The sequence below is a fragment of the Rhipicephalus sanguineus genome, chromosome 11 (genome assembly GCF_013339695.2).
Source record: "Rhipicephalus sanguineus isolate Rsan-2018 chromosome 11, BIME_Rsan_1.4, whole genome shotgun sequence".
NCBI classification, from domain to species: Eukaryota; Metazoa; Arthropoda; class Arachnida; order Ixodida; family Ixodidae; genus Rhipicephalus; species Rhipicephalus sanguineus.
In genome coordinates this window covers 81,076,255-81,101,640 of record NC_051186.1, presented here as the reverse complement: position 1 = coordinate 81,101,640, position 25,386 = coordinate 81,076,255, and the positions used below count along the sequence as shown (strand labels likewise).

The following is a 25,386-nucleotide window of genomic DNA, read 5'->3' as shown; positions in this document are numbered from 1 at the left end:
GCGTGTGCCCTCAGTACGCGACCGAAAGACAATCACTTAAGTGCGTCGTAGATCGTCTGGCACTCCCGACCTTTTTCGGAGGAGAAGCTTTTGGGTGCTTGGGAGCATGCAGACCAGGCCCAACGAAGTTTAAAGTGCCTATTGAGATTTCTAAGTGATACAGGTTTAGATGCTCGTCTTTAGAGCATGTGCGGCATAAAGACTTTTGCGCGTGCCCTGTCCCCGTGCAAAACAGTGTGTACAGTGACTCATTTGCCATACCATCGTCGCCTATCATCACACCTCCCTCTTTCTCTTTCTTTCCCCTTTCCCCTTACCCCCGTGAGGAGTAGCAGGCTAGAACCCGCTTTTCCAGGCCGACCTCTCCTCCTTCTTCTCATTAAAGCATCTTCTTTCTTGCGCGAAATTACGTTGTTGCATTGATATGAGTAATTGTGCAGGTGTCTGTACGAGAAGCATTGCGACAGACAGTATATTTTTCGACAGAAGACGTAAGGAAGGACATCGCATTTATGAAGACAGAGTTTATTTATAGCCATACTTATCACAATATTCTGAGTTCAGCGCAGTAGAACTGCGTGAAACCCACGGCAGTATTATCGCAATAAATAATTAACAATAAATAATTTACATGCTCTAAAAACATAAAATATAGAGTAAAACATTTAATGCAATATCTTCTGACCACTTAGAACGACGGCACACAGTGAGGTTGCATTGATAACGCTCAGCTCTGAATACAAAAATAGCATTTTCTGCGAAAGATCAAGACAAACATGGTTTTGAACAAACTAGTATTGAAATGATTTGAATGTGAAGGTGTTTATAATAAGACGTGTTTTCTAAGTATTTTAACGTCCTTATTATAAAAAATAATGCAGTGAAGGCAATGGCAGAGGCTCTTTTTCTGCGCTTACTATTTACAACATTAGTGCACTGACAGTGAATATTGCTAGAAGTTCACGGCTCGATTGGCTCTTACTCACTCCACGAACGCATGAAATGGGTAACTCAGCAGATACAACAGCATATTTCAAGTGTGACAACCCCAACATTTTCTCTAGAAAATGGGCTATAAACCAGTTGTAAGAACTACACGGCAGCTTACCTGCACAACAAATATTCATGTTCGCGCAACAAATATTCGTATTGACACAACAAATATTCATGCACAATGGGAGGCGGAGAGACACACCTATGGTCCGGCCATGATGAAACACTGAAAACGATATTGTACACAGCAATTGCAGCGGGGGCGGAAGGCACCGCCATTGCGCATGGGTTTTTGTTGTGCAGAAAAGCTGCTTGTAGTTTGCTCAACTCGTCTATGCTGCAGCATTTTCCGTTTCGCAACGGTCCACTAGCACTTGCTTGCACAGAACTAAACAGCGCTCATTAGCGAAGCCTTCACAATTTCGTTTGCATAAACGGATACAAACGGAAGCTTGTTGCTGGCCACTCTGTGAAGCTACCGTGAACTGCTTTTTGGTATCTACACTGCAAAGCTGCATAACTGTCGAGATTGCTTTATTGATTTCGCAATCTTGAAATCGAAGGAAAGAAATCATTCACTGGCGAATTTTCACTCTTCTACAAAGCATCATATTTAGCCGTATTCACATTTCGGCTCAATGTTGAATTCAGTTCCCATATCGCGAAACAAATCTACGCAATAAACGTATAAAAAGCACTCGACAACGCCTTCACTAGCTCAGACTCGCGATGTTTTCAGATGTTTCGACGTACGGCACCTTTAAACTAGCACAATGCGCCGTATGAGGGCGCGGCCAGTGATGCTCTGACGTGGCTCAGCGGACCGGGTGATGAGAGGAACATAAACGACCAGTGAAATCCAAGGACTAGACGGCCTCCATCCGACTGTCATCAATAACGATCGATGCACCGATAGAGGTTTTCTCTGCCTTCTGTCGTGCAGCCAACAGCCACGAGCGCGGCTTTTCATGATGATAATTAGCAATACGAATACCCAGAAGCCAGCATAGCTTTCTTACTTTTCCAGCGACAGCCTGGGAGAAGGCAAATTGTGTTCGTTCGTAAGCGACATACGTCCTTCTTAGTGAAGACGTCTAGTCAAATTGCTCCCATTATTTATACTGCGAAAGAGACAAATATTTGCTCGCTTCTGATGGAACTGTTCTTGAATTTCTACAAAACCTTCAGTAATATTATTTTACAAAATTCTAAGCTTCCGCAGTTAGCTTAACTATCTTAAGTAACCATGAACGGAGCTTTAACATTCTCAGTGTTTCTCCTCGTTAGCTGTCTTTTGTCCGGTTAGTGCAACTACTTAACGACCCTGCAACAGTTTTCGAACATGGTCAGAAAACGCTGCCGACCGGTATTCGAGGCTTCTGTGAACGTGCGAGCCAAGCATTGTACCCCTTCGGCTAAGCAGGGAATCTGCAATTACGTTTGAGAGGCAGCTAGAAATTGCTCGCCCTTATTACGTCATCGAGTGGCGTGACTACGACAATGGAGGGAACGTCGCGGCCATTGGCCGATTTGAGCATTGCTTGTGCTGCACAGTTACCGCGATTGCCACGGGGCGCCGTCACGTGCTAGCACTGCGATCTGTAGTGTGTTAGGATTATAGAGCAGCGATACTAGCACGCTTTCGATTACACCTAAAATGAGGCGACGCATTCCGAGAGAAAACGAAACGCGCTGAAGTTCGTGAGCGCGCGCTGACGTAGGTTCTCGCGTCCTTGTCACTGCCCCACGTGTGGCTTTCAGCGCACTCATCTCGACGATAGGAGAGGAAAAAAAAAAGCTTTTAATTAATGCGCGCGACAAAATCCCCGTAACTCCGCTGGCACTTGACGCGTTCTAAGCATTTTTGCGGCAGTCGATTCGCGGGGCAATAAGCGCCGAGAGTGAGGTTGTTCGAAAACCCCTTTAAAAACATGGCCTCGCAGCACTTCGAGGCATCATCACTCTGAAACTGAACGAAGACCGAAGAACGAAATGTGAAGTGCTCCACAGAGTAGCCGGCTCCATAAGTGTCCAGATCAGAAGTTCTAAAGCTCCGCCATGTTATCCGAGTTACTCTACTTTTCACGACTACGGCGGAATGGGGCAGAATTTGGGGAGAGAAAAACGGTGTCCGATACACTGCCAGGATGGTGAGGTTCTGACTAGACGGTATCGGAATGTTAACGCACTGAAATAGATGGCTAGTGCCATTGAGGCAGACGCACATGTACGGCGTTCTATACATAATTTCCATTTCTTTCTTGCTTCTTGCGCACTATCTTTAGCAGATGCGCATACATAGTGCAGTCAAGCTCGTACAAGTTGTCACATGTTCTTGGAAATCAAATAGCTCCCATTTTATGCAGAGCTCTGAGCTCGCGGCGATATGAAAAAAGATCTGAAGCCTTGTGCACGCTTCCGCTGGCAGAAATGAGTAACGTTTTTTTTTATTTAGCAGCGCAATAAGTAACCCGAAAAAACATGAAGAACTTTGGTGTTCTCAAAACAAGGTTCCTAAAGTAAGTGCAGTCTATGGTTTGACATCCCTGTGCCAATTACCGTTTTGTCTGATCGTCTGATATGCTGAGCGAAAATGCAGGCGAACAGTACGTGTATAATGAAGTCTACGAAATTTCGCGGGATCGGATCCCGGCCGCGGCGACCGCATCTCGATGGAAGCAAAATCCAAGAGGCTCGTGTACTTGCATTTATGTGCACGTTAAAGAACCCCAGGTGGTCGAAATTTCCGGAGCCCTCATAACCATATCGTGGTTTTGGGACGTAAAGCCCCAACAATTATTATTCTACGAAGTTGAAGGAACGCCGAGAGATGAAATAAAAAAAATACCCTTGAAAGACGAGGTACCGAACGCGTTCTGTGTTTCCACAAAGGTCACACCAGGTGCCTAACACCGCGTACCGTTATGGCGACATGTCCCGTGATACGATGCCGCGTATCGGTTCTAATGAGTGACGTTGAGAACGAAACATGTGGAACGTGAGTCATTTGTGACACAACTGCGCACACATTTTGTCAGAGTCTAAAAGCGTAACACAGCTCTCTTTCTCTCAATGCCCAGATCCATGAGAAATTTATCGTCGGGTCCGACGTGAGAATTCTTCAGACGGTGTAGTCCAGCAAACGCTCACAATAGGCACGCACGGACTCAGTGCTGTTTCCAGGGTCGTCGAAACAGCACATGCGGTACGCTTTAGAGCTCTTGGTCAGCACAGCACAGTCCTGGCAACGCTTGCGCACATGAGTTCCCCATAGACAATCGCCTATCTCGTCATGGCGAAGCGTCACTGGCAACGCCGTGGACGAAGGCTGGCTCGGCGGACGACACCAGGCCACCCGGACGAGCAGAACCGCCAGCAGTAGCTGCGCCGTGGTCGTCATAGCCTTGTGGATATTGCCTGCACTAAGAGGAAAGCAATCTCGCTTTTAGCCAGAAGAAGGAGCCAACATCTAAGAACACTAGCGCTTTATCCGGCAATGATGAAGCCAGCGCGCTTCAATGGACTGCTTACGCCGAGCGCTCATTCTTTTCGTTGGTCCCTACTACGGTAGTCAGCTCGCATGTAATTCTACATTTTAACGGGACTAAAATAGTACGCGAGTTGGTTCGTATGTGTAAGTCAACGCACTTACCAATGCACTCTTCAAACTTGAACATACTTCCCTACATAAAGGGGAGTATGGACGCGTATGGACGCGTGTGTGTCCAATAAACATTCATCTCTCGTGTCCCCAAGTTTACCTTTTTTACTCCAGTAGTCCACAGGCTTCGTTCTTTAGTTCGTTTTATGCGAGTTATGCCTTTATTCGTGTTATCTGTACAGACAGACATAGGCATGCGCAGGGTTCCCCTTCAGTGCAGGGTTCCCCCCCCCCCCCCAATTATGTCAATGTATGGCGCTGACATTGCGGCCCCCCTCCCGAGTCGCAGCGCCCCCCCCTCCTTATTATGTCAATGTGTGGGGCACTGCGCCCCCCCTCTTAGGTGAATAGAGGGGGCGGCCGCCCCCCCTGCCCCCCCCCCGTGCGCACGCCTACGCAGACAGATGCGTACATTACCATAACTAATAAACCAATATTAAATATTATTATTCTCGAATGTTTATTGTCGTACCTACACTGCATAATACAGGACATGAACAGTAGCGGCTTGAACAGAAGAGCTCAGAGGTGAGGTCCATTAAGCTAGGTCAAACAAATCGCAGAGAAAAACCAAATGAAAGGTTATAAACTGGGTTGCTAATGAAACGACACATCACAGAAATACCGAAATGCGGGCCTGCAAAAGCAATGCGGTGGCATTCACGGCAGCGCCGAGTGGTAAGGCCCCTTAAACCGCGTCAAACACATCAGAACAATACAGCAAATTATGTCTGTTATGAACCTTGTTGCAGAGGAAATCTCAACGTAATGCAGCCAACTAAATAAAAGTGAAGTCGAAGGTCAAAGCCTAACAGGTTTCGGGATTTGCGACTATTAATTCTAATTGCATCAAGAGTTTATCCAGTTAGAACTAATGGCACGGTAAACAGTCACATGCGCTCCCCACATTTGCACTCAAAGTTGGTTTTAAAAATAGACACTTTACTGCATGTCAAGCCCGTTTTTCTTTCTTTTCCAGTTGCGGATTTTACGCAAGAGTTTCCATGAAAAAGAATGGAAAACTTGTATTTGCAAGTATTCAAGCATCACTATGTTCATTATTACGTTAATTCCACGCAGTAACAATTTTAGCAAGGTGGTGAACATATTGTCTATTTTAGAGCTTACACGGAACCTTGCATATAGCAAACAATATATCCGTAATATTGGCTCCATTAATATAATGAATTCGGAATCTGTCTATGATAGGCTCATCGATGTACAAATATAGTATACCGCTTCACTGACTTGATTTCGTTGGTAGCCTCTAACCAGAGATTACCTGAATGAATCGTGCTTGATGCAAGGTGATCGAAGTGCAGCAAGTCACTGGTACCGTGAAGGGCTGGGCAAAGATACTTTGAAATTGTATCGCGATACGATACAAGATACTCAGACAAGAAGTATTGGAAATACAGATACAAGATACTGCCGCAATAATTGTATCCGATACGATACTTGGCAATTGTATCTTAAGATACTTCGATACATTCTGTAATTTGTTATAACAGATCCATATAACGTAGCAGCGAACGCCTATGCACGAAAATGTCTTCTTGAAAATTTCCTAACTGTGACCTTTTTTGTTTCACTTTAATGAATTGTCTGTTAGCTTCTCAAAAGTTTTGCCCTTCCTGCTCAAAGCACATTAGTTTCCTTCCAAAACAACTTATTGGGGTTTGTTTTAGCTTCTTCACCGGACAACTCTTTATACGCTTCACTGACAGCGGTTCTTGCTTGTCATTTTTGTAATTAATGGGAGTCGCTGCTTAGCTTGCCGACCAGCTAGCGGGTTGCCATATAATCACAATAACTTCTATCAGAAGCCTTCGCATGACGGCGCAAATACCGGCGTGGACTTTTACCTTGTCCGTAAAAGACAGTTTGCACAATACCGTATATCCGGGCAGGTGTACAGCAGCAACAACGCTGGTAGCGATTTTATTTTATTGGAGGGGGGGGGGGGGGCGTATGGTGCATACTAAGGGTTTGAGACCTTTCGCTAGCGGCCCCGCCCGCACGCATGACCATCTTCGTCCCATTTGTTTTTATTTTCTAGATAAATATGCTCGTGAGCTACACGGACATGACAGGTCTCAAGCATTCCTTTCGTGAGGAACATGTGGTCACCATGTGCTGAAACATAACCGTGGAACAAAAACTCTATATTTCAGAATCCGCGTCCAGAATTCACTCCTTGTGTACATCGGTATCGATGTTTCTCGAATCCTGACTCCAAGTCCCCTTCAGAAATGACCTATATATGAGACATGGGAAAGGCTTCCTTTCGAATGGCAACGTCATTTCGTTCAAACTCTCTCCCACCATCTTCACTGTGCCGGCGCTTGGAACTAAATTTCGCGACTGTGACCCGCTGGCTATAAGCTGAGTTTGAGACCCCTAGTGTATACGTAGATGACGTAAAACAGCAATGAATTTTCATATTCTACTTATCTGCTGGCGTAAAGGATTCTTTGTTGAAATACTCACTAACGTGCAATCTTTTAGCAATTTTTCTTCAACGAGAAAGCACGTGCAACAGAGAAACGTCCCTAGACGTATTGTGTAGTTGCACAAAGCGTCGGAGGGCAGCGCCGTTATTCGCGCTATTGCCGCTTACAGCTCCCATTAGGTGGCGATTAGTAATACGAAAAATGTTTATAAAGGCCTAAAACAGGAAAACTAATATAAGTAAAATAGAGAGGTGGTTCTGTATCAAACGTTCACGTTGAATGAGTACAGAAACACAATACAGACGGCGCCCTTAATAGCTATGAGCATGAAGTATCGTAGACTTACCTATTAAGACAATAGAAAATTCAGTGCCTATGAGGAATTGCCTGAAACGGATCGTTGGGACGCTCACGAGTAAAACGGAGCATTCAGTAAAACAAGGTTTCTCGAATCCCCTTCCTAACATCTTTAAGATGGCTCCTAATGATTTCCATTATTATAATTCAAACTCAGTTTCGCTATTTTCCTAAGCGATAAGCAGAATGCTTTGTAACTGTATACTCAAGGCACGCCCACATAATTATATATTTGTTTTTAAAATCGCCTTGGCAACGTGTAAATGGGTAAACAGTAGTAGAAATATAAAGCAGACAGTTAGAAGAATAAAGCACAGATCTTATTTTGGGAATGCGTTACAAAAGACATACTGCAGTGACCAGACCGGGAGAACAGTACAGAGACCTAGATAATGTATGGGAGGCAAAATGACAGCAAAAATGCACTTGTGCTAATAATCAAATTATGATTTCATGAATTATTTGTATAAATGTAGCAGGAAGTGAAAAATATGGTACGCCAAGATAATTTCTGTTAGGTAAATGCTTGCTCTATTAGATCTAGCATCAGTACCTGTGGCGCTAAAGTTGTTACAATCTTATTCGCATATAAGTTCATTCCTTGCATGCAAGTCAAGCTTTACATCCACGAGATCCTTCAAATCGCTGATACGTAAAATCCACGAAACACAAAGCAACCCCATTCTTGCACGCATCACATTTCGTTACGGAGCAAGACGCAAGAGAATCTTCAATAACGACACTGTAGCAACATCATAATTTGCGCGATGGACGCTGTACGCGGTGGAGTACGCGGCGCAGGACAGTTGCTAAGAGCAAGTGTCGCGGCATTGGTGCAACTAAAAGAAAAGAAATCGACAAAACAAAAGGTACGTTATTCTAATTTCTAGTTAGGATGAGAAGTCTGGGCTGAATGTACAAATAATTATTGCACTCGTTCTTTTTTATGATTGCTTGTCTTTTGCGTTAACTCAGTAGTTATAACTTTAAATCTTCATATCTACAATTCTTGGCCAATCTCCCAGTGTGGGTATGAGCCATGTGTTGAGGCACATCATCATCATCATCATCATCATCATCATCATCATCATCAAAAGGTACGTGGGCTGGGCGTAGACGTCCGCGCGCTTGTCTTCCTCATCTTCTGCCCTCACTGGAGGACTCTGGCGGAAAAATAAAATTGCGTCACTGCCCTTAGACTTATTCAGAGACGGCTTATTGGCACCAGTACCAGCTTGAAAAGCGGAGCTTGGCCAGTGATTATTGTTTCGCACGGTTGTGTTGCGATAGAAGTATCTTGTATCTTTAGATACACGATACATTATCGAATGTATCGGAAATACAGATACAGATACTCGTCTTTCGAGATGTATCACGATACAGATACAAGATACCCATAGAGTATCTAAGATAGTATCTTAGATACATGTATCTTCGATACTGCCCAGCACTGCTGGTACGGAAACGTTGATGTAGTGCGTCTCGCAAGCGCATAGACTTTCTGAGTATATAGTATGCGAACACTGAAGTCACTGTGGAGCAAGCCAGGTAGCCTTTCATGGACCACGCGTCAGACGCCCATTCCTTTGGAGTGGCACCTGTACAGCGAGCTCACTAGTGTTCACACCTGTGTAGTGACTATTAGAGTTTGCTTGACTGAGTCAAGGTTCTCTGAACCTTCTGAATGCGCGTTCACGTGAATAGAACCGTTGCGTGACGCTTTTCCTAGTGCATTCCGGGGTGCGTTAACGTGGACGTGATAGCAGCTTATCGCATTTCCTACGTACACCCAACAAGCGATAATTTCAGGGGAAGACAGATGCTTGCACTGATGAGAAACCCTTGAGCAGGGAATGTCGCTGGGGCGAACGTTTTGTGTAGACGACCTGTGTTCGTCAGGGTTTTTGTCTTGATGAAGACAGGTCTCGTTATCGGAACACTGAAAATGACATGTTTGGAAAATTTAAATCTTGCTTTTCTCGAAACCCAAATTTCAGTCGGTTTTTGTGGCGCAGTAGCTCATAACTTTTGCACAAATAAATATATTCCGCTAAGGCTTTCCATGCTCCTTGCTTAGATGTTAACCTGTGCAATAACTAGGGTAATAGAAAACGATAGACAAGTTTTAATGTTATATTATTTCATTGGAAATGTAACTTTCCGAAACGACACATTTTTCGGTTTTCAGGTTATAAGTATACCTAATATTGATGATAGCGCTAAGATCCTCGTTCATTGCACAGCCTGCGTAAACAGCTGTAATGCCGTCGAGCCATTTCTTTTTAGTAGGTTGGCTTAGTAGTTATGAGTGTTGGCGTGACGGGCGTATTTTAGGTAAGTTTGGTAGTTATATTATAATTAGTTTCAGTTTTTTTTTGTCAACACACTTGATGGGCCCTTTTAAACTGTCCTCCCAAAGGCAAACACAAAACTATAAATTTTGGTTCAAAATCTAAAAACGCTTTAAAAAGGTGGCAACATAGAATAAACTGCGGTCGCACTTCCGCAGGATTGTTCCTCATGCTGCAGTTGATTTTCTTGTGTCGAAATTTCAAATCGATCTTTATTTTACCCTACGATACTCCATAATGGCGCGTTATGAAATCTATTATAAAATCTATAGGAACTTCGTGCTGTCGGTAGCGCTTATTTCTCGGTGAACTGTTTCCTTTAAGAAGGTTGCCGAACAGTTCGCTAAGCTGGATATGGTAAAGAAATGCTGCCCTACTATATCTGCTGCTTCTTGCAAATTCGCTTAGCTTGTGGTGTTGAGATTACTCGGCCGTGTAGGCAGCGTAATTGACCCTGAGCCTACTAATCTAATCCTACATCAGATCCTACATTTGTCCAGCGTTGCGAAAAATTCGTTCGTAATATGAAGCAGCTGCGTCACCGTCTATGGGCCCCGCCGGAGACCATGTTGGCTGCTCGCGAAAAAGTTCTTCCTTTCGAAAAACGAGCTCACGCGTTTAAAAACGAAGTGTTCGACGACCTTGCTGGCAGTGTACTATAGAGAAATCGGCCTGTAGTTTACCACAGAATGCTAATCACCAAATTTCTGAATTGGTATAACTCGTGCCGTTTTCTAGTCTTTAGGAACCTAACCTTTATCGAAATTTGCACTAAAAACATTGAATGAATATTTCGCGCGCCATCCAGCGTATCTCTAGAGAAAGCAGTCTGGAACACCACCCGGTCAGGTTATCTTCCTAATTATTGTGGCGTAATGAAATCCAACCAAATTCAATGGCGAAACTGAAACCGAAGCACCAATGAGCGCAACAAGCTGATGACCAGAATGACGTCACTGTTCAAGACAACGATTACAGAGGTGTAGTTCTTCCGTGTTCTTTAATGTATGTGCGTCATGCGTGTTTTAATTGCAAGCGCCGCCCGCGCACCCACACAACGAAGTCGGTTGATGGTTGATATAAGGACGCTCACTCATTCCGGACGTCTCAGAAGATGATGATATATGGTGTTTTATGGCGCAAGGGCCACTGATGGCCAAAGAGCGCCAGGACCTGATACCGGACGTGACCAATCGTGATGTTAGGTGGCTGTATAGGGGCCTAAAATTCCTCGCGCTACAGGCGGGTAAAACATACAAGTAATAAAATTATGAGGGTGACGTGACATATGTGCATTGAGGCTCAATGATAAGTGGTCATGATATTAAAACTATGGATAGATGGCGTTAGCACGAATGCCTCGTCAACAGCCCTTGGGTCCAAGGGCCGCGAGGCAGATGCTGTCTTGAATGTAGCCACCGCAGCAGCAACCACTACTCATAGGTCGTGCTACGGGTTGCCTGGAAATATGACGTGAAAGGTATTTACATCTTTTAAAAACGCGAACAATGATTCATAATTAAATAGGAGTTCCCTACCGACGAACATGGAAGGATGTAGTGGGAGTTGCTGTCGGTAGGGTAATAAAAAGTGCTTTTTCCTGATTGCGTCTATTTCATTGCACTGGATCAGGATGTGGAGCACGGTGAGTAGTTCTCCACATCTTTCACACCTGGGTGGGTCACCGCCGGACAGAAGATATGTATGTGTGCTGTAAGTGTGTCCTATTCTTATCCTGGTAAGTGTTACTTGTGTGCGGCGTGAGCCTGATACCGGTGGCCAGTTTCCAAGAGTCGGCTTGATAACATGTAGCTTATTATGTGTTTGTCTGTCCCACGAGCGCTGCCAATAAGCCCTGAGCTTTTGTTTTAGTAAGGGTTTACGATCTAGTGCAGGAACAGCTATGGATGTATTGGCGAGACTGTGGTCGTGGGTGGATGCAGCTAGTTGGTCCGCCACCACGTTTCCGCCGATCTCGCGGTGTCCTGGTACCCAGCATATTACATGTTGTTTGAGTGTGTACACTGTTCATAAAAGAGAGTAAAGCGAGACAAGAACAGGATTTCTGTGCTTTTTCAGAGTTTTTAAAGCTTTCACAACGCTCAAGGAATCAGTGTAAATTACTGCGTGGTGTAAGTTTATTTCTTTAACGCGTTTAACGGCCGCCAGTATCGCATAAGCCTCTGCTGTGAAAATGCTTGTGTTGGGGTGAAGGACACCTGCATTCGAAAAGTATGGACCGACCGCTGCGTAGGACACACCAGCGTGAGACTTTGAAGAGTCGGTATAAAATTCAGGAAAGGTGTATTTGTACTGCAGTTCGAGGAAGTACGTACGGATATGTGCAACAGGCGCGCGCTTCGTAACTTCCTCGAATGATGCATCATAGTGTATCAGCTGCCATTGCCACGGCGGCAGTTGTACTGCGGGTGCCATCACATTGTGTCCAGAGAGTGGCACTCCGATTTCTTCGGCAAGACCTCGTACACGTAATGAATAGGGCGCTCTCAATGTAGGACGGTTATGAAACAGACCGGAATTAGACAAATCATTTGCAGCACTGTATGTGGGATGTTCACTGTTTGCATTGACCTTTAGAAAGTATACCAAAGAAATGTAGCATCTCTGCAAATGAAGGGACCACTGATTTGATTCCACGTAAAGACTCTGTACAGGGTTCGTCCGAAAAGCACCCGTAGAAAGGCGAATGCCCAGGTGGTGGACGGGATCCAGCATCTTCAAAGCGCTCGGAGTGGCAGAGTGGTAGACTATGGCCCCGTAGTCAAGGCGTGTGAGTATGAGACTTTTGTACAGATTCATGAGGCATTTTCTGTCACTGCCCCATGATGTACGCGACAAAACCTTCAGAACATTCATAGTTTTCATACACTTGTCTTTTAGGTATTTTATGTGTGGTACAAAGGATAGCTTTGTGTCTAGTATAACACCTAGCAACTTATGCTCTGTTCTTACAGGCAGCGAATTGCCCTGCAGATATATATCTGGATCGAGGTGCAGGCCTCTCTTCCTCGAAAAAAGAACGCATGTGGGTTAAGGGTGAACCCATTTTCGTCGGCCCATTTCGACACCTTATTAAGAGCAAGCTGAACCTGTCGCTCGCATATTGCTAAACTGCAGGATTTAAATCCGACCTGTACATCATCAACGTAAGTTGAATAGAACATATTGCGTGGGATACACAGACGTAAGGAATTCATTTTTATAATAAAGAGTGTACAACTGAGCACACCACCCTGTGGTACTCCAGTCTCCTGGACAAATGGACGTGACAAAACGTTGCCGACACGAACACGGAATGTTCGGTTGGACAGGTAGCTCTCTATTAAGTTTAACATTTTCCCACGTATACCCATTTCTGAGAGGTCCTTCAGTATCCCAAACCACCATGTTGTATCATATGCTTTTTCCATGTCAAGAAAGACAGAAAGGAAAAACTGCTTGTGCACGAACGCGTCGCGAATGTTTGTTTCAATGCGGATGAGATGGTCAGTTGTGGATCGACCCTCTCGAAAACCGCACTGATGTGGGTCAAGTAACCTTTTTGATTCCAGAAGATGTATTAGCCGACGGTTGACCATCTTTTCGAAAAGTTTACACATGCAGCTGGTTAAGGCTATGGGCCTGTAACTCGAAACGAAAGATGAATCCTTTCCCTGTTTAAGGATAGGAATGACGATCGCCTCTTTCCAAGAAGTAGGAATGTCACCGGAAAACCAGATGGTGTTGTACACGGAAAGGAGGGTTTTTTGTGATTCGGGAGGTAGGAACTTCAACATTTCATATACCACACGGTCGGAGCCTGGGGCAGATTTGTTGCAGCAGTTTAGAGCTGAATGCAATTCAGCTATTTGGAAAGGTTTATTGTATGCCTCGTATATTGCACATTTCCGTTCTAGTTTCTGTGCCTCAATTCTTGCCCTATAGCGTTGGAAGCTTTCGGAGTAGTGTAACGAGCTGGACACATGTTCAAAGTGTGCTCCCAGGAAGTTCGCCTGGTCTTCTAGGGTGTCGCCTTCTGTGTTTACTAATGGGGGTGAATACGCTTCTCGCCCTCTTACTTTATTAAACCTATTCCAGACTTTTCCTTCGTCTGTATACGAGTTTATACTAGACAAAAACCTCTGCCAACTCTCTTTTTGCGCCTGTCGGCGTGTCCTCCTGCCTTAGGATTTTATATGTTTAAAATTCTCTAAATTCTCCTCTGTCGGAGAGTCCCTAAGCATCCTCCACGGTTTGTTTTGCTTGTTGCGTGCTTTCTTGCATTCGTCGTTCCACCAGGGAACACGCTGTTTGGGACATGTGCTGCTCGTTTCGGGAATGCATTTCGAGGCAGCATAAATTATAAGAGCTGTAAAATACTTTACAGCATCATCTATGGTTAGTGCGGACATCTGAGCCCATGTCACGTGAGTAAGATTTCGGTACTCTTCCCAATTGGCTGAGTCGAGCTTCCATCGAGGAACTTGCGGCGGAAGTTGATTTTGTTTCGGCATACTTAGGATTATCGGGAAGTGGTCACTCCCATACGGGTTTTTAAAAACACTCCATTTAATATACGGTAAAAGCGTCGGTGATGAAATACTAAGGTCTATGGCAGAGTATGAAGGTTAAAGTATGTGGGCTCCTTCGTGTTCAGGAGACATGCTCCAGAAGAATACAGAAGTTGCTCAATAAGACGACCTCGCGCATCGCAGCGAGAATCGCCCCACAGGCTACTGTGTGCGTTGTAGTCTCCAAGAACCAAAAATGGTTCCGGGAGTTCCCCTATTAATGATTCTAATTCACGCTTCTGAAGGTGATAATGTGGTGGTATGTACAGGGAACAGATGATAATGAGTTTATCACAAATTAAGGCTCGGATGGCAACGGCCTCAAGGGCCGTTTGGAGCTTGAGATGTTGACATGCCACACTTTTGTCAGCTATTATGGCTACACCGCCAGAAGATGCGACAGCATCCTCGCGATCTTTTCGGAAAATTAAGCGTTGTCGGAGGAAGTTGGTCTGCCTACATGTTAAGTGTGTTTCTTGGACACACAGCACCTTTGGATTAAATTCGCTTAGAAGTTCTTGGATGTCGTCTAGGTTATGGCAATAATCCTCTGACATTCCACTGCATGATTTTGTACATGTTGAAAAAAAAATGTGCTGTGTGTCTCAAGAGTGGTAGATTAAGGCTTACTTAACAGGGCCCTTGCCAGGCCCTGTAATTGGTGTTCTGTCTTTCTTGGAGCGGTCGAGCGAAGCTCGCCGCTCCTTCGGCGCTGTCTGCGCCATTTGACTTGGACTGGTGTCCATAGCCTCTTGCGGGGCATTGGACGCCCGTTCCAAAGACTGATGTCTACTTCGCGTAGACTTCGTCTGGGGAGACGAAGTCTTGGACCCCACCGCGCCGGAGGTCGACGTGACCTCCTTAGCCTCTACGGTGCTAGAGCTTGTAGTGGCCACCGGTGTGGTCAGGTTTGGTGTGGTCGTATTCGGAGTGGGCAGGGCAGCCTCGGCTACTCCCACCTTGGGAGCGGGTGGCGTTTGCCTCGGCACGCGCGTGGTCCGGGCAACCGCGATAGGCCGTTGTGGTGCCGCCCCCTGTCGCACCACTTCGGCAAAAGGCGTTTTGAAAGCGAAGGACGGTGAAAGATGTTGTCTCGCTTCACGGAACGTTATGTTCTCTTTGACTTTTAGCGTTATTATTTCTTTTTCTTTCTTCCAAGTTGGACAAGCTCTGGAGTATGCAGGGTGTTCTCCATCGCAGTTAGCGCAGTGTGTCTCATCGTGAGTGCATTCTTCGGCAGAATGGCCCGTTGTTCCGCATTTAGCACAAGTAAGCTGCCCTCGGCAGCTCTGTGACGCATGACCAAACCGTTGGCATTTAAAGCAACGTCGCGGATTTGGGATGTATGGTCTAACATGAAGTTTCACATAGCCAGTTTCTAGAGTCTCAGGTAGGGTAGCAGAATTAAAAGTGAGTATTAAATGTTTCGTCGGGATTTCGTTGTTGTTTCGCCTGATTGTGATGCGCTGGACATTTACTACATCTTGATCTTTCCATCCATCTAAGAGTTCTGCTTCAGTGAGTTCTACTAGGTCTTCGTCGGACACTACGCCCTTCACAGTGTTCATTGTGCGATGTGCTGTCACAGAGATCGGAAAACTGCCAAAAGCCACAAGGTGTCCTAGTTTATCGTACTGTTCTTTGTCGCGGACTTCAAGAAGAAGATCTCCGCTTCCCATCTTCGTAACTTTATAGCCTGGGCCAATTGCATCCGTCAGCGACTTTGAGACAAGAAATGGTGACATAGTTCGGACTGTTTTGGTTTCATGATTACTGTGCACAACGTGGAACTTGGGAAAAGCCTGCTTCTGTTTAGCGAAAAGTGATGTTGTATCTTCGGTGCGCCACCTTTTGAGGGAGCGATCAGGATGTGAGGGCAGAGCGTTTGCCATGCGAGACTAGTAAAGTTCGGCGGCGATGGTGGCCACCCACCACCGAGCCCAACAAGGGGACGCTACAAGGTTGAATAACACTTGGAGACGTCAGCCATGCATCGCCGCTATAACCAAATATACCTATCCGAGGTTGGATAACTACACAAGGTTAACCCTCGTCGCCTGGAAAATTGGGAAGTAAACGGAAGAGAGAAGATGACAGGATAGATTTAAAGTAAGAGCGAAAGACGAAGATGTAGGAAGAGAGACATAGGAAAAGGCGACTGCCGAATTCCCCTGGGTGGGTCAGCCCAGGGGTGCCGTCTACGTGAAGCCGGGGCCAAAGGGGTGTGTTGCCTCTGCCGGGGGGCCTCAAAGGTCCAATCACCCGGCGTCGGCTCAACCCCCAGGATCCCCTTTTCCCCGGACACGGCAAAGCCACGCACGGCGAGACGTGGGAGGGGTCGAAACCCCCCGTTAGCTCGGGTCCGTGGTGTCGCTACACACCAAACGCCTGCTCGCGCAGACGCCCCTGCGGGGGCCGTCTCAGAAGAATATGGCCGTTGCGCTTTTCCGCGTTTCGGTTTAGCCGCTGAATTTGGTTAAATTTGATTACTTGGTAATTATTTCTAGAGGCCACTTTTTCGAAATCTCAAAGCCGCAATGGGTTCTTCGCATGATGGACTTCAACTCTCCCATTTGACATACCCGCCTAACTCCACTAATTAAAACGTTAATTAAGTTAGCTTTCCTAATTACTGTCCCAAATGATATCTTTAGCCATCTTGAGGTGCCTGCGGCTACAGAAAAAGTAACTGTGAAAGCATCCGACAATTATCTAATTTTCCTGATTTTTGAGAATTTTGGTACATTTCTTGAAACACCCTGACCCTGTATATGCAACCTACATATACCGGGTGACCCAGCTATCTTTAGCCAAGGGTTAAAAAATACAATATTAGAGCCAGACGAGTGAAAACAGTTGCAAATTGCTGACAGTCACCTTGCGCACAACAGACATTTTTTGTTTTGTAATTAATTAATCAGTTAAATAAGGAATATTTAAATAAATTGCTAAATGTTCACTTTAGGCAAGAAATGCGACTTGCAAAGTTCGAGAGCTTCTTCAGAATTTCCCTTGCATTATTTGCGATACAGAAAGTCTCACGTGTACCATTTTTTTCCAAGCTGCAAAGAAAGCCCGCGAAATACAAAAAGAACCACGTGACTAGCGCATTCGCGCGTAGCGAACGTGCTGCTATCAACCGTGGTTTGAGTGAACGAAATCAGCTGCGGCCGCTACTCGCTGGCTGCGTTGCAGCGGTAGGCCGATAAGGGAACGGTGGCTTCTTGGCCCGCACTCACAACAACTTGCACCGTCACGCGCGCCAACTGGCTGACGCGGGCCAAGAAACCACCGCCAACTTGTCGGCCTACCACTGCAACGGAGCCAGCGAGTCGCGGCCGCAGCTAATTTCGTTCGCTCAAACCACGGCTGAGAGCAGCACCTTCGCTGAGCGCGAATACGCTAGTCACGTGGTTTTTTTAGATGCGAAGCATCTTATAGCGGAGTTCAAACCGGTGGTGCTGGTGGTGGTGTGCAGCGTGACCACCCTTACTGCGTATGCGAGAACCCTCTCCACTCCCCCTCTCCCCTTTCCCCCTCTCCACTCCTCCTCTGAAACGCGGGCTCGACATGCCGAAATTCTCTCCTGCGCAACGCCGCGATGAGCGCCAGCGCATGCGCGTCCCCTCCCCTCTCTCTCTTCTCCTACGCTGCCCCCCTCTCGCATGCCTGTCGACCGCGTTCCCCGCTCGCCCTGTGAGAATTAACTGCCAGACTAGAGGCAAGACACGACGCGCGTAGCGTTCCTCTTCGCGTTCCACGACGCGAGGTCGGTAGCATGCCCAACGAACGCCAACGGAACGCGATCGTGCAAGTTCTCCGGCTTTGCATCGCCTCATGATCCCCTTTAGCGGGAGAAGGTGTAATATTTTTTTGTATTTCGCGGGCTTTCTTTGCAGCTCAGAAAAATTGGTATACGTGAGACTTGCTTTATCGCAAATAATGAAAGGGGGTTTCTGAAGAGGCTCTGGAGCTTTGCATGTCGCATTTCTTGCCTAAAGTCAATATTTAGCAGTTTAGTTGAATAATCGTAATTAACAAATAAATAATTACAAAACAAAAAGTGTCTGTAGTGCGCATGCCTGTCAGTAATGCGCAACTGATTTCACTCGTCTGCCTCTAATATTGTATTTCTTAATACTTGTCTAAAGATAGCTGGGACAGCCGGTGTATATATGTAGGTATGTAGTCCAGAAGAAAACTTTTCCGAAGCGCTCGACCGGGAATTCGAACCTGCTACCCCTCGCTCCACAGCGCGACGCATTGAACCACTCGGCCACGAAGGCATAATTTCTCTAGCTTCCTAAGGGCGAGCTATATGCATAAACATTTTGTAGTACGCAGATTTGCATATAGACCCTTGGTAGTACGTCCTTGGTACTACCTTGGTAGTAGTCTCAGGTGCTTCAGCGTGGCGGAGACTCCTTCACTATCACCCGCGAGATGGCGCAAAGGGCAAAAGGACGCTAGAGTCACTCTAAAGGACGCCCTTTAAAGGGTGTTGGCCCACCCGTCTTCCGCCGTAGTGCGGCTGCGCTCCTTTGACTCCGTACTACAGGGCGTGGTCGCCTGCGCTCACGCGCTTATCTCTTGACGGGGCTTCAACAGATGGCTCGTAGTTTTGCACGTGTTGTGTTCCATTACAAAGGTTTCATTGAAGGCATAGTTCACTGCGCTTGCTTCACCGGCCATGTTTGCTTTTAAGAGTGAGCTGCTAGCCTTTCGTATGACATTCCGATGTGTTGCTCTCGCATTCATTGCTTCGCATTTGCGTCGAAACCGTAACGTTTTTCAACCCCACTTGACGCATTTGGGCACTGCCATGTGACAATTGTCGGTTGTGTGGTTCACAAGGACAACACTACTAAAAAGATTCCTCATTCATACATTATTTGCTTTACGATGCATTTCGCCTGAAAAGATGCTTGCAAGTGTCTGAGCTTTTCAGAAAAATGGCACGTCTAGTAGACAGAAAGCAAAGCTAACTTGAAGGCTTCCTGTAATGCTCCGTCACTATAACCACCTAGCTGATTGTAAATATGTCCCTCCAAATAGTTTATCTATGACATTCCCGATCAGAGCAGAAATAAAACTGAAAACGTATTTTTCTTGAAACATATAGTTGTTTTTTGTAGGCTTTCCTGCAGTTTTTGCCCGCGTAAGACCTGTTGATATAAGTTTGGAATGTGATCACCTTTAATGGATCCTGGAATGATTTGTCAGGTATACCGGCCAATAATGAACGTCGTTAACAATAAGAACCGGAATGAGGGCAAGCACAGTGTGCAGTGTTTGCCTTGCTTTTTTTAACGCACTAGCGTTATATGTTGCAGAAATTCCGGGATGGTCGACGGCCGCGCCGTACCGCTGATCAACCTAACGTAGTGGCTTTCTACTGTCTGGCATAGTGGCGGGCCATTGTCCCGTTTCAGTGGCTTGGTGCGGCCTGCCATAGTGGCCTTACCTAAAGGCCTTCCAGTGACGTAGGGCGGCGTACCATAGTGACCTTCCAGTGGCTACCATAGTGGCGCACCATAGCAAGTAGCAAGTAGCCGACGCCGCACAGAGACCGAGGTTAACGCCGCGCCAGCGCTTGGTGAGCGGTCTGCGCGCCGTGCTGCTGGACGGCCTACCATTCTGGCCTTTCAGTGCCTACCATAGTGGCCTACCTACATAGGGGTCCACTATAGGGCCTTCTAATGGTCTCTTAGTGCCTACCATAGCGGCCTTCCAGTGGCGTGGAGCAGCCTACCATAGTAAACCCTTCAGTGCTTAACATAGTGGCCCACCATACAGGCCTTCCAGTGGCATAGAGTGGCCTACCATAATGGGCGTCGTGTACCTATCATAGTGGCCCACCATAAAGGCCTTCCAGTGGTGTGGTGACCACTGGAACGTTGGTGATCGTTGTCCCCAACGTTCCTTTTTCGGCGGTATACTGGACAAATTATTCAGGGACCCCTTAAGGATCGATCATATTCCAAACTTACCTGAAGATCTCTTACGGGGGGAAAACTGCGGGAAAGCGCACAAAATCATCAACCAGCAATGAAGCAAGAAAAATGCCTTGTCATTTTTATTTGATGTTGTGACAGCGAGTGCAGCAGGTAAATCATATGGCGGGACATATTAGAGTCAGGAAGCTGCTCACAGAGACGGATACAGGAAGCTTTCACATCAGCTCTGCTTCGCAACAGCGGAGATGCGTGCAAGAAGCCGTGCCTGGCGCGAGCTCTCTTCGTCCTCTTCCTTTTCTGCTTCGCTCCCCGAACGCGTGCGTCCGGCGTGGGATGCAATAACTCGGATGGGTGGGAGAACGAGCACAGAGAGAGAGAGAGAGAGAAAAGAGAGAAACAGAAAGAAAGAAAACGAGCAAAACAAAAGACAGAGAAAGAAATAGACAGAGAGAGAGAAAGAAAGAAACAGACAAAAGAAGATAGAAAAAGAGAGCGAGGCAGAAAGGGAAAGAAAGAGAGAGAAGGAAATAAAGACAGAGGAAGAAATAGAGAGAGAGAGAGAGACAGGGAAGAAAGACAAAAAGGATAAAAGAGCGAGAAACAGAGAGAAAGAAATAGACATAGAGAGAAACAGAGACAATAAAAGAAATCGAAAAAAATAAACAGAGAGAAAAGAGAAAGTAACAGAGGGAGAAAAAAAGAGAAAAATAAATCGAAACAAGAAAGGCCGCCCAGCTCTGCCGTTCCTTCAGGCTTGGCACCACTAGTGCGGAGCTGGCCTCAGTTTTTTTTTTTTGTACCACCTACGACCTTTTCTGAAACGCTGAGCCCGATGCAAGCATCTTTTGAGGCAATGTATGAATGAAGAAGCTCTTCAGTAGTGGTGTCCTTGTGAGCGAGACAGGCGACACCTGTCAGATCAGAGTCCCAAAGTGCTGTCCAAAATAGTTCTTAAAGGGCTCTTAAAGCCAAAAAAGGACTCAAGGAATCACTTAGTCAGTTTTTAACGTTGTGTTTAAGGGCCAGCCTCAGACGGTGTAAACTTTACCATCTTTTTTAGCGCTGCTCATCTTCCTCGACTCATTCACCGATATAGCCAGGCGGTCAGGCTTACAGCATACACGTGGTCAGGACCAGCTCCAACTGCTGCGGCCTTCTCCCAGTGCCTTTTGAGCTCTGATCCACCAGATCCCATGAAAAGCCTCGGCAGCTGGCCTCTCACACATATTTGGTAAGCCGATGGTAAGCCGAGCAAAATACGAGAAGTTTAGGGTCAATCAAAAGCTTTGACAGCGATCGCCTATAAGCGTAAATACGGGAACCGTAATAGTAATCTCCCGGTGTGAAGGGGTGGCTCTGGCTTTCGTCTGCCAAAGCCCTCCCCCCCCTCCTCCCCCTGCTCATCCGGCCCCTACTGCATGCGCTATTCGCGCGCCAGTGCCGGACGGCACGTTTCCTCACTGCTTGAACCGCGATCGTCGGTAGTACTCGAGCGCTTTTAGTCGCACAGAGAACAGACGACGGGCTGGACGATGTGATTGATTTGGACTTGACACAGAACATGACGGCGACGGCGACGGTAAAAAAGCGCCTGGAGTTCTTGTAGATTGCTTTCGCAATAAAAAAAAATTGAACACTAGTCGTGCGAATCACATCAACGCGGAGCCCGCTGCAACGCAGGCAAACGACGCTCGCTGTTCGGCGAAAGTTTCCAAGTGTAGTAAACGTAGTAAATCCGCCTCTTCCATTTTCCTGCGCTGCCCTCTGCCGTTTTGGTAGGGGTTCGGAGGGGGCCGGGACAACCGGTATTGCCAGAAGCAAAGCCTCCGAGATGAAGAGACGTTTCGCGACTTCTCCGCTAGGGAAGAACGCATGCGCCGGGGCGTCGTGAAAAAGGGGGATTGTGATGGTGTATTCCCTTCCTGACGTCTCTTTTGTTAGCATAGCAAATTATATTCCGAATAATGCGAATATCTGTTCAGAATTTTCAAAAAAATTACCCGTGGCGTTTGTGGGACAGCCAATCAGACCGACCGCCCTTGTGACGGCGCTTCAACCATTTAAATGTGCCATGGCCAGTGGCGGCTGAATACCGGATTTGGCAGCGCCTCTTCGATCTGTAGCGATGGGAACATTCAAAACCGATCAATAAACAAGGCATTTTATGCCGGGCGTTGAAATGGGTGGGGTAATGCTCCGAAGGACTTGGCCGTCAGGGTTAATGCTTTCCTGCAAAATTATGAAAACCGTTTCGGGGTCCCTTTAAAAGCCTCGCCGTAGGACAGACACATTTCGCTTGCTCTCCGCTTCGCAGTGCTTTTCCAGCTACGCAGCAAGCGTGCGTGCGACGTCGAACAATATCATCTGTCGTTCCGCGTCGTGCGCGTATCGCGGCCGCCCCCGGGGGCGTAGCGCGTGTGAACCAGGCCCGTAGCCAGGAATTTTTTTCGGGGGGACCCATTTGCTGAAAACCTTGATTATTTGAGAAAAACACCCATTTTTATTATTTATTTTTGTTAAAAACACCTACTTCACCAAAATTTGACAACGTTGGTGCGTTTTTTCATTGCAGTCCCTTGTTTGCTTGGCGCTTTTGATTCTGTGGTTATAGCTGCAGGTTATTAAACAGTGAGAGTGATATTACTAGCTACAGAACAGGCATAGGTAGCGTATATACCAGTTCACATAAAGCGGACTAGCTGTCAGCTTGTTCGCATAAGGTATAACAGTGATTAGCAAAATGGGCGTCAAACGCACGCCAAAATTTTTTTTGCGTGGACTCTTAGGAACGTGGCGGGCCTAACGATACGTTCAGGTGCTGAAGAGCAGGGCAAGTATTGAAGATGTCTTGCTGTTTTAGTCGAAATAAATCTTCTATAAAGTTAACAGCACTGGTAAAGACCCGAGTCTGGGTTTTATAATTAAATTACCACCCTATACTACAATGCCTTCAATCTGTTGATGGGTAAAGCGCGAAAGCAGAGTAAGGATGAAAAGGAACTACGGAGCTAATTTCATGTAACATCAACCGCTGTAACCAACCCAGTACCGCACCTTGGTTCAGTCTGACAACATTCTGAAGGGCCATTCCAAAACGGCTGCGACACTGCAAAGTTAGTAAACCGCTTTCAGGGGGAACACAGAACTTGGAATCCTTCAAGCTAAAGCTCCGGTGAACAGTTTTTATATATATATATATATTATATATATATATATATATATATATATATATATATATATATATATATATATATATATATATATCGCATGTGCGCCACTAATTACAGCGACCGTCGTGAAACAATGGCGGCGCATATAGTCAGCCGAACCAAAGAGAAAAGTTGCGAGTGCTGACCGCGCTTCGCGACATTTCTAGGAAAGGGCTGATACAGCTTCAGCCAAGCTGTCCCTTGCACCCGTAGATATACAGACGTGCACGTGCAACGCATTCAGTGTACCTACCTCTTTGGCGCGCTGCAAAGACCGATGGGTCGCCTCGTGAGATACACTATACAGGCCGGTGGCTACACCGATCCACGTTCCCCACTGTGACGGACCGCCGGCCGATGCGTGGCTTATGAGCGACCCTCGCTTTCTCCCTTCGGCCGATGCGCGCTTCCGTGACGTCACTGCTGCCGTCATATCGCCCCGGCGGCCTTGCGAGTGGCATTGTAACTCCAAGAATGGCAAGCGCGCGTAAGGAGCCAGCGGGCCCGCTGTTGAATGAGTGACATTCCACAAGACCTTAGCTCACCCGTTAAGCCACGCCCCCGTGCTCTTGCCTGCGATGTGAAAGCCGTGGTCAACCCCGTCTAGAATTCTTTTCTGAGCGCTTTCGCCGCCGCGTTATGCTACAAAAAGCGATGGAGTTGTTTTGGAAAAACGCGGGGAGTAAACAGCCGCATTCTCGGCGGTATTTCTGACCTCGTTGACGGCGCGTATCAGCGTTTCCGGGAACAAAAACAACTCGCGCCGGCGATGAGGGAGGCGTGCGTTGTGCGGCTTTTGGGCGCCGGGCTTATTTTGGTCCGCACGTAAAGGGTTTCGAAAAGGGTTTGCAATGCGGATTGCGCCGTTCCCCCGAGAATGTAGCGCCGATGACGCGAACGAGCGACGCGCATCCACACTGCATCGCCATCAACACATGTCCGAGATTATCTTTGATTTTTCGGTGAGAAGTGCGACGGCTCGGCCACGTTATATGTTAGTCGTACCGGGTCGTATGAAATAAGAACATCGTTGAACGTAAGGAATGAATGCAATTATCGTTGTACCTAATCGCAGTTTCTTGGTTTGTTTTGTAATTGATCAATTAGATTTTTTATGTGGTGACGGTCACAACCATTCAATTGGTCCTTGAAGTTTAAACATGAAAAATTGCTCGCTTCGCGAGACAATTCGTGACAGCTAACCCACCTTTGAGACACTGAATTGTCCACGTAAGTACGACTGCGCATGCGCCAGGACCGGCCTTACAAAAATGGCTAGTACATATTGAGTAGACCACCTAGTAACCATCTATCGACATTGGTGACCGTCTAGTAACATTTGCGATCTAGTAACATTTGTCAATAGACCGTCTAAAGACATCCTTCTTACTTTTGTATAAAGACTATTTTATGTAGACCGTCTAAAGACCTGCTTCTTACTTTTGTATAAAGACTATTTTATGTAGACCATCTAAAGACAACCTTCTTACTTTTGTATAAAGACTATTTTATGTAGACGTCTGAAGGCCTCCTTCTTACTGACCTATAAAGACAATTCTAAATACCCCTTACAAAAATGGCTAGTAACATTGACTAGACCACCTAGTAACCATCTATTGACATTGGTGACCGTCTATTAACATTTGCGATCTAGTAACATTTGTCAATAGACCGTTTAAAGACCTCCTTCTTACTTTTGTATAAAGACTATTTTATGTAGACCGTCTAAAGACCTGCTTCTTACTTTTGTATAAAGATTATTTTATGTAGACCGTCTAAAACCTCCTTCTTACTTTTGCATAAAGACTATTTTATGTAGACCATCTAAAGATAT

The 25,386-nt window shown here is 46.2% G+C and overlaps 1 long non-coding RNA gene across 1 annotated transcript; it reads right to left on the bottom strand.

Moving 5' to 3' along the window:
• Positions 1 to 526: 526 nt before the first annotated feature.
• On the bottom strand, positions 527 to 23,895 carry LOC125760370 (uncharacterized). The gene is made up of 3 exons (XR_007417941.1): positions 23,806 to 23,895; positions 3,433 to 4,415; positions 527 to 3,398 (listed from the first exon to the last, which is right to left on the bottom strand). It is a non-coding gene; the product is annotated as an uncharacterized LOC125760370 (long non-coding RNA).
• Positions 23,896 to 25,386: the final 1,491 nt, after the last annotated feature.